The 13,949-nt window shown below is 44.8% G+C and overlaps 1 protein-coding gene across 1 annotated transcript in view; it reads left to right on the top strand.

Moving 5' to 3' along the window:
• The first annotated feature begins 10,998 nt into the window (after positions 1-10,998).
• Positions 10,999-13,949, top strand: part of TMEM255B (transmembrane protein 255B) — an 89,336-nt gene continuing 86,385 nt past the window's right edge. The window contains exon 1 of the mRNA XM_064143684.1: positions 10,999-11,020. The gene's annotated coding sequence lies outside the window, so the exon portion shown is untranslated. The remainder of the gene's footprint in view (positions 11,021-13,949) is intronic.

The following is a 13,949-nucleotide window of genomic DNA, read 5'->3' as shown; positions in this document are numbered from 1 at the left end:
CTCTTGCAGCCCCTGACATTCTGTGATTCCTCATAAGAGTTTTTGTCCAGTTCCTTCACCAGTCTCCTTGCTCTCCTCTGGACCCACTCCAGCACCTCAGTATCTTCTTTGAAATGAGGGGCCCAGAAGCTGAAGAAGTTGAATACCTATACACATACACATTTAGAATCCTGAGCAAACAAAAGCCAAGACTGTTAAATAGATTTCTGCTTGTGGTAAGCAGGAGTGCACACCTTAGTGTATGTAAAATACTTAGCAGCCTATCAGAAACGTTGTCTTCAACACATGTTCGTATGTTCTCTGCTATGGGCAAGTCTTGCAAAAGGATCAGCAGGTACAAAAACAGCACAATGACTGTTGGCTGTTTCTTCTCATTTGTTCCTGCTCTTGTCCTGACAGAAGTAACCCACCCCTACAGTCAGTAGCACTGGAAGCGACAGCTAACAGTTCCTGGGTTGCAGCAGGTTCTAGTAGGACCTGTAGTGAGAATGATGTCTGACAGCAGGATAGAGCCAGTAAGGTTGAGAAATTGATAGACACTATGTAAAAAACCCAACAACAACAAAAAAACCCTACCAGTATCTCTCAAATATTAATGTTGCCTATGGCTACCTTAATGTATGTCTCTAAGATATCTGGTTCTGTTATTACGTTTTATTAACATTTCTTGTATTTAATTTCTGATGTATATTGACTTGGGAAAAAAAAAAAAGGAAGAAAAGGGAAAAAAAAGAAGAAAAGAAAAAAGGGAAGAAAAGAAAAAAAAAAAGGAAAGAGCAGAGCTAAAAGAAGAGCTTAATAGTTGTGATCTCCATCAAGTAACGAAATAGTCCCCTGCCATAGGCTAAGAATAAACCAAGAAGTGAAGCCAGGTGTGGAACACAGGTGGAACATATAATGAGCTAAGTTACTGACCTAATCAGTCCTGCTTTTTTCCTCCTGTGTTTTCAGAGGTGAACCAGGAAACGAGCTGCTCATGGTGGGTTCCAGTAGCCAGGAGGAGAAGGGTGCCAAAGGAAAGCACAAGAAGAGTTGTGCCTCGCAAGGCAAAAGCCAGAAGGCAGTGTGGAAACAGACTCGGAGCCAACTTGTGGGACTTGGTGACACCATGGTGAGTAAGGCTTTTTGCTGGGGAAAATGAGATGTGTGGCAGTCGAGGTACCCTGGGCCAAGGCACCCAGTGGACCTGTCCTGTTCGCGGGGGCCACAGAGAAACGCACCCAGTTTCAGACCCTGGCTCAAGAGATGTCGGCCTGTTGGGCTCTGCTGCACACGGACCCGCTGACAGGGAGCCTTGCAGCATGACCTGACGCAGAGCCCTGACTGCTGTGGCTGCCTCCGAGAGGTGGGCGAGACCAGCAGGATAGAGGCACGGTCGCCACCGTGCCCACGTCTGTCCCTGGCAGCATGGGTGGCCGGAGGCAGCCCCGTTCCCCTCGCAGGGCTGGGGGGACCGCCGCCGGGGCCCCGCCTCCGTTCCCCGCCGTGCTCTCCCACGGGGCGTGCCCGCAGGGCCGCCCGCATCCCGCGGTCAATACCGGCCGCAGCGTGACGAGGAGCGGAGCAGAGACGCCCGAGGAGAGCGGTGATGGCGTCGCCGCCCGCCCCCGCGGTATCAGGTCCGCTAGATCCCACAGGTGAGTCCCGCCGCTGCCGCGCCGCAACTTTTCCTGCCCCGCAGAGCGAGTGGGCCCCGAGGACGGAGCGACGGGGACCTGGACAGAGCCGAGCCCGGCGGCTGAGCGGGAGCCGGCAGCCAGCGGCGGGTATGGACGGGCGGGCGAGGACAGAGGGGAGCGAGGGGCTCCGGCCGAGTCGCCGCTGCTGCCTCAGCGCTTTAGGTAATGCTGGAAAGGCATAAGCGGGGAAACACTGACCGGACACTGTCCTGCAGAGTGCGGGGTGCACCAGGGAATTTCAACTCGAGGCTGCCGGTGTGGGTCCCACTCTGTTTCTACCGAGGAGTTTAAAAATGCCAGTTCTTTTGAGGTTTCCTCCGCGCTTGGTGAATCACGGTTTAGCATGAGAACGAATAGCTTTATGCGGGATGCTGATAGGAAATTAATGCCAGGCGTATCTTTCTCTGCCCGGTGCAAACGGCCAGCTGCTGGAGCAGGTGCAAGTGTCGGAGCGCGGGGCGAAGCTGGCGTGGGGCAGGCGGGTGGCCGTGGCGAGGTGTGCGGTCGCTGCTGCGGACGTGCTTTGGGGTAATTCGCGTCCGAACTGGGTGCCAGCGGGTCTCCTACCTCGGCTTCTGCTAATGTAGTGGCATGCTGCTCGTACTTAACAGCGTCCTGAGAAATAAGCATGGAGGCACCGTCCCTGGAGGTGTTCAAGAAAAGCCTGGCTGAGGCACTTAGTGCCATGGTCTGGTTGACTGCCTAGGGCTGGGTGCTAGCTTGGACTGGATGATCTTGGAGGTTTCTTCCAACCTGGTTGATTCTATGATTATTCCAGTGATGTTTGAAGGATAAACAGAGACTTTGTGATGTATACAAGGATCTTAGCAGCCAGTTCAAACGTATTAGGTCATTATTTTTGTCTTAGGCTTGGAAGAAAAGTGCTGTCAGTGTTGAAAAGGTGGTGGTGGAAAATGTTCTGTAACTTAAAGATGCTTTCAGGTAAACAGCAGAATAAAAGAAGGATCTGAGTGCTACCTTTAAACAAGTGATTAGCTGATCATTAAATTATTTATTAGTGAAACAATTGCTGCCAAAACAACGAAGTCATAGTGATACTGCATGATATCACTTACTACAGCTATACTACATCATATAGCAAAGCTTCTGCGTTTGGGGTTTTGGGGGTTTTTGAGTTTTAAAATTTTTACTAAAATGTAAAGGGGCAGAGTAGCATTTCCTGTGGTCTTGAATATATAACATACTCATGGATTCTTCCTCAAATTAATAATAAAGATAAGAGACAGACCTGATAAAAGCTGCTATCTTGTGGATTGAAATGAATGCTGTTGCATCTGGTTTAATTAGTTCAGCACTCTGGACAAGTCAAGCATTTAATCAGAAAAGGGAAAGTAATCACCAATAGCCTGTGTGAATATGTCTCTTAAACCTCTCAGTTCATCTCATTTAATTTTAGGAGACAATGTAGGACTAATTCAATTTCACTGCCATAAACCGTTTTTGAAAACACACAATGAAAACTGTAGCCAAGAGACAGGTGGCACTGAAGTGAGCAATACAGTAATTAAAAATTACTAATCTAGTTCTAAAGATATTCCCTTAAATTTTTGTTCAATAGCTGCAAAGCTGTGGCTAGCTTTGATACTAAGCTTCTTTGTCTATGGTGAATTTCTAATTAAATTATCTTGTTAATTATAGGTAATACCTCTTTCTGAAACATGTCACATTTTTTTGGTAGTATTTATTGGGTTATAAAAATGGAGCTTATCAGGTAATAAAAAGGTCCTGCATTTACTGCTGCAAAACTTGCTTCTTGTATCTGTTCTCATGTTAGGATCCTAACATATGTTAAGCTGGGACGTTATTTGAACTAAGTGTTTGTGTTCAGCTCACCTTAACTAGATCAAAGAGGAAGGTGTGAAAATGGGTGTCACTAATATTCAACAAATGTAATTGTGATTCCAGCACATTGTATCCATTCAAACATTGTTTTCTTGCCAAAGATCGTTCCACACTTTTTAACAGACTTTATGATGTCTGAAGCTGGATTTCGAAAGGAGTGAAGTTAGCAGAGCTTTTGTGGTTTGAATGGACACATTCCATATCATAGACATGTTTCATCATTAGTTCATTTGTTTTCTGAACCTCACCCTTCATTCAAATCTGGACTCTGTTATTCACCACTTTGCATTCACAGAAACATTCCTGTTGGAAAAGATCTCCAAGGATCACCAAGTGCAAAGGATGTAAGGTTCATCCTAAACCATATCCCTAAGCACCACATCCAAATGACTTTTAAATGCAACCTGGGTTGGTGACTCAAGCCCATTCCAATGCCTGGCCACTCTTTCCATGGAAAAAAAAATCCTAACATTCCGTCTGAACCTATTTGGTTGCAGTTTGGGGCTCTTGTTCTATCACTAATTACCTGAGAGAAGAGACCAGCATCAGCCTCTCCATAACATCCTTCCAAGTAGCTGTAGACAGTGATGAGATCTTCTCACTGCTTTCTCTTCAAACCAAAGAGCTCTGTCTCTCTCACTTGCTCTTCATAAGATTTATTCTCCAAGCCCTTCACCAGCTTTGTTGCCCTCTGCTGCATTCTACCAGCAGTCTAGTCTACGCCCTCCCCACAAACCATTCATTTCCTACAGTCTTCCTCCAGAGTGAATTTATTCCCCAGCCACTGAGAACAGAGCACTGTAAATAGAATTTTGTTTTCTGCAGCTGATGGACCAACAAAAGATTTTGCTGAGTCCAGCAGAGCCTGGTCTTCAGCAGGTACTTTTTACTCTCTGGAGCATGATGTCAATTCCTCTCCTGGCAGCTCTTTCTCTGTCCCAAGGAGGCAGCAGACTAATGTCTCTCCCTCTTGGCCTGGCGGCATTCTCTTTGCTTTCCATTGTGTAGCAAGGCACAGCGGCTCAAGCTGGCACTTTGCCTGAGGGATGCAAGCAAAGCAGTGAGTGTTTCTAGGACTGCTCTTTTACGTGCACAATGTAAGTCTGTGCCGGGCAGAGCACAAGCCAGTGTGGTGGAAGCATCACTACCTCTCTAATTTAGCTCCCAGTTTTTACTGTAGTGCCCACTGTTGCAGTATCTAAACTCAGTTCTTACTTAACTGGCCAAATTGCTGAAGAACGTTGGCGATAGAAAGTAATCATGTTTTCATGCCCTTTGAGCCCAGCCTCAAGCTAATGCTAACAAGGACATGTCAAGAAGATTTCTTTCTACAGGCTTGATTTTTGGTGTGCTAGAAATAAGAATTTAAAACAATAACTAAATTGTGATAAGATCCAGACTAAGAGTTTATACTGTTTGTACTGAGTCGTTGTGAAAGGTAATAAATGTCATTTTTTTTGTTCTGAGAGTCACTTCAGTATTAAAGAATTGAAAAGCTGATAGCTGACATTAACTGTCTTATGCACTACAGGAATGTCGGTGCTGGAAGAAAGCTCAGCCTAGAAATACAACAATATTTCCTTGGCTCTAAATTTAACTGCTGTACTTGTATATTGTTTGCCTTCAGTCCAAGCCCTGCCACAGAGTGTCAGAGAAGAAAGGCTGGCCCCTCTCTGTGCTGTGGGCAGGGCTTCTGAGGGAAGAGCCTAGCACTGGGTTTTGGCTTGTAGGTACAATTAAAAGAGACCAAAAAACCTGCATGGCAACTGCTACAAGGAAAGACTCAATCCTGGGAGCCAATGTGACCAAAATAGCAGAAAGGAGTTAATAGTAGGGACCTCTTGCATCTGTAGCCTTTTTCATCAGTATTATTCTTCCCCTGTACTCAGCACTGGTCAGGCCACACCTTGAGTACTGTGTCCAGTTCTGGGCCCCTCAATTCAAGAGAGATGTTGAGGTGCTGGAAGGTGTCCAGAGAAGAGCAACAAAGCTTGTGAGGAGCCTGGAACACAAACCCTATGAGGAGAGGCTGAGGGAGTTGGGGTTATTTAGCCTAGAGGAGGCTCAGGGGTGACCTCATTGCTGTCTACAACTACCTGAAGGGACATTGTAGCCAGGTGGGGGGTGGCTTCTTCTCTTAGGCAAGCAGCAACAGAACAAGGGGACACAGTCTCAAATTGTGCCAGGGGAAAGTATAGGCTGGATGTTAGGAGGAAGTTCTTGCCAGAGAGAGTGATTGGCATTGGAATGGGCTGCCCAGGGAGGTGGTGGAGACACCGTCCCTGGAGGTGTTCAAGCAAAGCCTGGATGAGGCACTCAGTGCCATGGTCTAGTTGGCTGGATGGGGCTGGGTGCTAGGTTGGACTGGATGATCTTGGAGGTCTCTTCCAACCTGGTTGATTCTATGATTCTGTTACTTAAGCTGGTCACTTCTGCTGTGCATATATACCCATTTTGATACAGTAAGGATTTTTGTTGATGTGACTAAAGAAATCCAGACAGTCAGAGCAGAAAACAGTTTAGACCTGATTTCTACCCATCTTCTCTGTGCATGTGGCGGTCTTTGAGAACAAGGTCTTGAGTGTATCGCATTTCTGCTCCAGAAGGGCCCTTTCTGTGCTCCTGCTTGTAAATCGTGTCTCCTGAAGGTGAACTTTATATGTTACTACATATAGTTACAAGGCTTTCTGAACACAAGTACGAAAAGGAAAGATATGATTAGAGATTTCCCTCTGATTTGAATTGCAGATGGTAAAAGATCACTGAATATGAGAATTGAAAGGTATCACATATGTGAATTCTTTCTGCTGTGTGTAAATTTCAAAGTTAGAATGTAATTCACTCCCAAAAAAAAAAAAAAAAAGACCCTGTGAAAAATCCTGTTCTGCTGTATCTTACTAAATCCATATCATATTCACTCCAGTTACAAATAAACCCACACTTTTTCAAAGATGTTTCTCAGCAAACTCAGTCTGGGAAATCAAATTCATGTCAGCTTTTTTTGCATGTCGCTATCAATAACCAAAAATTTGGTGGACAGATCTGACTCTTAGTTCATCTCCATGTGATCTAACTAACCTTTGCCAGCACAGGTGTTACTTTGAGAAAAATCTTGCTTCTTAGGCAATTTTCTGAAAACACTGAATGCTGTTATGAAACACTTGACTGGGAATTATCGATCCTATTGGCTTTCAGAATGTCGCTGTTCATCCATCCTTTTTAAGAGTGTGTCTATGTTACAACTGTAGTTTCATAAGAGTGAACTGTAGTTTCATAAGAGTGGATATGAGCACACATACCTAAGCCATCTTTAGTCTAGTTGTCATGTCATAGAACTGTAGAATCATAGAATAATTCAGGTGGGAAGCTACCTCAGGAAGTTGCTGATCCAATCTCTTGCTCAAGTCAGAGTCAGCTGCGAGATAAGATCAAGTTGCTCAGGGCTTTTTCTGGTTGAATCTTGAAAATCTTGATGATTTGGTACAACACCAACTCTTTGGGCAACCTGTTTCAATGCTTGATTGTCCTAGTGTTGATTATTTAAAAAAAAATTCATATATCCAGCCTAAAACACTTCTTGTATTTCAGTTTATGTCCACTGATTCTTGTCCTCCTGCTGTGTATCACTGTGAAAAGCTCAATTCTATCCTGTTGACAACCACTGCATGGGCCAAAAGACTGCTACTAGCACTGCCAAAAGCCATCTCATCTCCAGGTTGAACAAGCCCTGTTCCCTTAGCCTCTTGTCATACAGTGAGCTGTGCTAACCTCTGACCTTCTTTGGGATCCTTTGTTAAATTCACTGTGACTAATTGATGTATTTCCCATACCAGAGCCCCAAAGCTGCATGTAATACTATATATGGTTTTAAAAATGCTGAATAAAGAGGTGTCATTACTCCTCTGATGTTCTTGTTAATATGGCCCAGGATGCTAATGCCAGGGCACACTGCTGGTTCGTGTACGGCTAATTGTTTATCAACACTTCCAGGTGTTTTTCAGCAGATCTGCTCCCCACCTTGGCAGTCCCTCACCTGTGTCATTGCAAGGCTTTGTAGCTTTCTTTGCTTAAGACCTTGCATCTACCTGCTGGGTTCTGTAAGGTTTCTGCTGGCCCATTTTCCCAGCCTGCCTAGATCACTTTGAATGGCAACCCTGCTCTCCAGGGTATTGACTGGCCTCCCAGTTTTGTGTCATCTGCCAGCTTCAGAAGCAGGCATGCTACTGCTTTCTCCAAGTCATTGATGAATACACTGAATGACATCAGTCTCAAGACAGACTCCCATGGTACTCATTACTGGCATCCATTAACTGCTCCCCCTGAACCAAACAATCTAGCTAAGTTTTTTAACCATTTTCTTGTTCATCCATCCAGACCATGACATCTTGGATCAGTTATGAGAATGTTGTGGGTTACTGTGCTAGAAACCTTGCTAGATTTAAGGTGAAAGACATCCACTGCTCCCCAAGTACAGTTATTCTGACATAACAGGCAGCTGGGTTGGTCAGAGGTGTTCAAGAAAGGACTGGATGAGGCACTTAGTGCCATGGTCTAGTTGACTGGATAGGGCTGAGGGATAGGTTGGACTGGATGATCTTGCAGATCTCTTCCAACCTGATTGATTCTATGATTCCATGACATGACTTGATTCTGATAAATCTCTGCTGACTGTTGCCAATTGCCTTTTTCTTATGTGCTCAAAAATATCTTCTTACAAGAGGGTTTGCTCCATATTTTTGGTTCCAGCCTCACAGGATCCCATGCAAGGTTGATTTGCTTGTAATTCTCTGAATCGTCATTTTGGTCCTTTAAAAAGATAGGTGCAGTGTTTGCCTTTCTTTGTTTATTCAGGATTCTCTGATCTCCCTGACTTGTTGAAGATGGTAGCTTGCTGTGAGGACATCAGGTGTTCTTTAAAATCCTGTAGATACATCAAGTGAATCATTTTAGTTTATGGGAAGGGCAGTCTGAAATTTGCTTTCCCCTCTTGGCCGTGTATACTGGCTTCATTGAAAAAACTGCCTCTAACCCCATGCTCTTGGTGAAAAACGGATTGATAATGAAGACCCTCACCATTTCCATGTCCCTGTGACCCTCCAGGGATTAACAGGTGATTGTCACAGGAAGACAGCTATGGCACATGGAGGGGAGACATCTGGAGACTTACAGTATTATCAGGGTTGGAAGAAACCTCACAGATCATCAAGTCCAACCCTTTACCACAGAGCTCAAGGCTAGACCATGGCACCAAGTGCCACGTCCAATCCTGCCTTGAACAGCCCCAGGGACAGCGACTCCACCACCTCCCCGGGCAGCCCATTCCAGTGTCCAATGACTCTCTCAGTGAAGAACTTTCTCCTCATCTCAAGCCTAAATCTCCCCTGGCGCAGCCTGAGGCTGTGTCCTCTCGTTCTGGTGCTGGCCACCTGAGAGAAGAGAGCAACCTCCTCCTGGCCACAACCACCCCTCAGGTAGTTGTAGACAGCAATAAGGTCACCCCTGAGCCTCCTTTTCTCCAGGCTAACCAATCCCAGCTCCCTCAGCCTCTCCTCGTAGGGCTGTGCTCAAGGCCTCTCCCCAGCCTCGTTGCCCTTCTCTGGACACGCTCAAGCATCTCAACGTCCCTTTTAAACTGGAGGGCCCAGAACTGAACACAGTACTCCAGGTGTGGTCTAAGCAGTGCAGAGTACAGGGGCAGAATGACCTCCCTGCTCCTGCTGACCACACCATTCCTGATGCAGGCCAGGATGCCACTGGCTCTCTTGGCCACCTGGGCACACTGCTGGCTCATGTTCAGGATCATGTTCAGTCATGTTCAGTTGTGTGAATTACTTTTTGATCTTTAGCTGGAAGTCTTTGCACAGGCAGATAATAGAGACTTGAGTAAGCTCAATAGATATTTGTCTCAGTAAAGTTACTTGTGTTTCATAAAAAAGAAAAAGAAGAACTGTTCTTTTTGGCTGGTTGTTCTACTGCAGAAATGGTCAGCAAGCACACAGATCTTTGTAATAATGCATTTGTTTATCCATTGACATTGACTTACAAATATCAGTAAAATAGTCTGTAAACATAGTCTGTAAACTGTAAACATGTTAACTGTAAACATTACCTGACTTGAAAGTGGCCATGTAACTCAAGTGATTCACTGCAAATTAATTCTGTCTGCTTCTTGACTTTCCTGTGTTTCCCCTGCTTTTGCTTACAGCAGCAGGCTTGATCCATACAAGGCTGCCCTCTCCTCTTCCCTGCCTCTCCCTGATGAGAGCTGTTGCCTACAGCATTCAGTGCAACATCTCAGCCTCTGCCTCGCCCTGAGGATGGGTGCGCAGGCAGCTTTGTGAGGCAGCAGCAGAAGAGAGAAACATTGATCCTGCACTGTGGATCAGTTGTGGTTTTGCTGGAGCTCTGTGCTGCCCAACTGTAGTCTAGGGTATCTCAGCTTTGCTTGGCCCAGTGCTCCATGATGATCCTGCATAGTCTTGCCTTGCCTTTCAAAGCAAAACCACCTGTTGTGGGAACCACAGTTTGATCAATTTGAGTGCCTTTTGTTAGTTAGGGTCAGTATTGAAGGCAGGTTTCAAATAGGTCTTACAAAAACCCCAGCTGTGGGCTGGGGCTCTGATGTTAGTAACCTGTGATTGCAGCTTAGCTATGCCACCACAATAACAAGGTTAAATGGCTTGAAGGTGGCTGAACTCGGTAGATGAATCTGCCATTTTTCACTTTTGGGAATCTCAGTCCAAATCCCAGTAAGACTGAAAATATTTCTCTGAGGAGCTACTGTTTCAAAAGGTAGGTCCATGTACCATTACCTGATGGACTGCACTACAGCATTGTTTCAGAGACACAGAATGGTTTGCTTGCCCCAGTAAATACGAAGAGCACAGTAATTATCATGATAGCCTGCAGAGCCTCTGCTAATCTTGTTTGAAAGAGAAATTTTTATGCCCTGCCTAGGCAGAGTCAAATTAGCACTTCACTTAGGTAAGTGTTTAAGGCCAGCAGAATCTGACTTATGGATGTGAGCAACACTTAATTATAAAAATTAGTGAAGACAAAGTGTAATTATCATTGTTACTGGCTTTCAATCCAGCTTAATAAAAACCGTCCTCATGCATGCTCCCAGTGTGTGTACGTTAAGCTATGCTGAGCTCTAGCTAGCTCTGTGGTTTTTAGTTCCTTTTGTTGTTTGCCAGCAATTTTCCTTTGTGGGAGAACAGCAGTAGTTAAACAACAGAAAAGCTTAATAAAAGGAAATCTCAGGTAATTTTGGAATTTTTTTCTGCCATGACTGTAATGAAAACCTTTCTTACATTTCCTTCATGCTCTCTACAGGACAATTTGCAAAGAGGAAGAAGACTTCACTTTGGTTCACAGTCTCTCTGCTGGTAGTATCTGGTTTTATATTGACCATAGGCCTGGCAGCTACCACAAGGACAGAAAACATAACTGTGGGAGGCTACTACCCAGGCATTGTTGTAAGTAAAGAAATATATTTCAGACTACTGGGTACATCTGGATAAATTATTATCAGCTGGATAAGGGAAGCTCTGATTACCTTTAAAACCCTCAAAAGTATTTCACAGGAGAGAGATACTATTTTGTTTTTATCTAGTTCTAGTGAGTGCTAAGGTAGAAGGGTAAATTTTGTTTTTCTGAAGTGCTGTTATGGGGCAGACAGGGATCAAGTTTGCACTGCACAGCAGTGTGCTGGGCTCAGGGGCCAATGTGAAAACCTGTACTTGAATCTATTAAATGTGGCATAAAGGTGACTGTGCAGTAGGCATAGGATAGATTTTAATCGCCTTTAAGGGGTATATAAGATTCTCCTCTGAAATCCTTAGTCTCATTTTTGCTTTGGGAACAGACAACTTAAATGCATTCCTGCACTGGCACAAGTCTCAAATTGTATGTGCTTTGCTCCATGGTGCCTCTGTGACTCCTGTGGAAGGGGTAGCCCTGCCAGGCACTTGCCACTTCAACCCTTATGGTCCTTTCTGAACTTAGAGGAGATTAGTCATATCCAAAAGGGTGGAAGCCCCTAGAGGCAAAAAATATTTTGAGATACCTGGGCTGAGTTTTAATAAAGAGGACTGTGGGCAGCAAGTAGAGAAATGCCCACCTGCCTCATTTGGTCTTCTCAAGCCAGTTTTGCAGAGGGTGCACAGTGAATAAAAGAAACTTGTGTACTTGAAGTTAGGCACCTGCTTAGTTATGTGACTCCACTGCTACTAAAATGTATTGTAAGGTACTTTTGCTTCTTTTTCTCTATGGAATGCAATGCCCAGAGAAGAGGGATATGTATCTTTTAATCCTGTGCATACATTTTGCATTTACATTAATAATTTGTGAGTCAGAACTGTTCCTCCTAAACAAGTCCTCTTAGTGTCATACTGAGAACAGGTCTTTCAGAAAGATAATTTGGGGATAATGATCTGTAAGGAGTGGTGTTTCAGAAATAGAACAAAAAGTAGTTCCAAGAATAAAACCTTAAAAGAATGAATTTTCCTTTCATTAAGCTAAAACAGATTGATACTGACAAAGGTCTTTTCTTTTTCTGTAATTTGAATTAAAATCTCTGCATGTGTTCCTTAGAAAGGAGTTTCATTTTAAAACTGTTGTCTTTTAAATGTAATGAGCAATGAACCCGTGTGCACAAACCAGGTTATTTCAGCATTTCATTTCTTTTAGGAGTAACACAAGGTCTATTCACTCATCTGAAAAAATGTCCTTTCCTGAAATAGGTTAGGAATAAAATCCTGGAATCACTGATAACCAGAGAGAATGACTAGAATTTATCAGAACACTTTGAAAACAAAGCACATTAATAATCTCACCTCTGAAAAAGTTGCTGGAATCATAAAATTCAGAACTTTTTTCTTTCCATGGGATGGATTAATGAAGTAACTGATTAGTAATTGTCAGTAGAATCACCATTAATACACTAAATATGCAAACATTTAGCAGCAGTTAAAGGTGCTGCACAAACCCTGAACGTCATACTAAAAGCCTAGTCAGAGTTGTATGACAGCACTTCTGTGTTCCTGCCTCGTTGCCAGAGGTGACTGACTCCAGTGCAGCACTAGGAGATGGACTATTGGATGGTCTTTCCTCCGCCTTGGTGCAAAATCAACCACTCTTTCAGAATGAGTGGAATGACTCTCAACAGGTGCTTCTCCTCTCCACTGACAGTAGAAAATCAACACAGTGCTGATCCAGAGCTAGGGGAGTAGATTCAGCACTGCCTCCTTAACTGTTGGACTCAAAGAAAAGAAAGATTATGAAGAAGACAGACAGTATTAATTACAGTGAAAATCAGGTCTAACTCTCGTAGAATTCAGTAGTAAAATAGTAGGTGTGATCTAAATCTTCACTGGTCTTAGGTAAGGGATTTTGGTCTTAAAAACCAAGAAGAATTAGTCCTGGTCTTGCAAATGCTGACACATGTGAATAAGACTACCCACTTGCATAGATTTACTTGAGTTTAGAAACATAGAATCATAGAATCAACCAGGTTGGAAGAGACCTCCAAGATCATCCAGGCCAACCTAGCACCCAGCTCTAGCCAGTCAGCTAGACCATGGCACTAAGTGCCTCATCCAGGCTTTTCTTGAACACCTCCAGGGATGGTGCCTCCACCACCTCCCTGGGCAGCCCATTCCAATGCCAATCACTCTCTCTGGCAAGAACTTCCTCCTAACATCCAGCCTATACTTTCCCCAGCACAACTTGAGACTGTGTCCCCTTGTTCTGTTGCTGGTTGCCTGGGAGAAGAGGCCACCCCCCACCTGGCTACAATGTCCCTTCAGGTAGTTGTAGACAGCAATGATGTCCCCCCTGAGCCTCCTCTTCTCCAGGATAAACAACCCCAGCTCCCTCAGCCTCTCCTCATAAGGGTTGTGTTCCAGGCCCCTCACCAGCTTTGTCACCCTTCTCTGGACACGTTCCAGCACCTCAACATCTCTCTTGAATTGAGGGGCCCAGAACTGGACACAGTACTCAAGGTGTGGCCTGACCAGTGCTGAGTACAGGGGAAGAATAACCTCCCTTGTCCTACTGGCCACACTGTTCCTGATACAGGCCAGGATTCCATTGGCTTTCTTGGCCACCTGGGCACACTGCTGCCTCATCTTCAGCCTACTATCTATCAGTACCCCCAGGTCCCTTTCCTCCTGGCTGCTCTCCAGCCACTCAGTCCCGATCCTGTAGCTCTGCTTGGGATTGTTGTGGCCAAAGTGCAGAACCCTGCACTTGGCCTTGTTCAATCTCATCCCATTGGCCTCTGCCCACCCATCCAGCCTGTCCAGGTCCCTCTGCAGGGCTCTCCTACCCTCCAACAGGTCAACAGCTGCTCCTAGCTTGGTGTCATCTGCAAACTTACTGATGCTGGACTCAATCCCCTGGTCC

This window comes from Pogoniulus pusillus, chromosome 5 (genome assembly GCF_015220805.1).
Source record: "Pogoniulus pusillus isolate bPogPus1 chromosome 5, bPogPus1.pri, whole genome shotgun sequence".
Lineage (NCBI taxonomy): Eukaryota > Metazoa > Chordata > Aves > Piciformes > Lybiidae > Pogoniulus > Pogoniulus pusillus.
The sequence above is the reverse complement of the archived record's forward strand: the minus strand, read 5'-3'. Positions and strand labels throughout refer to the sequence as shown.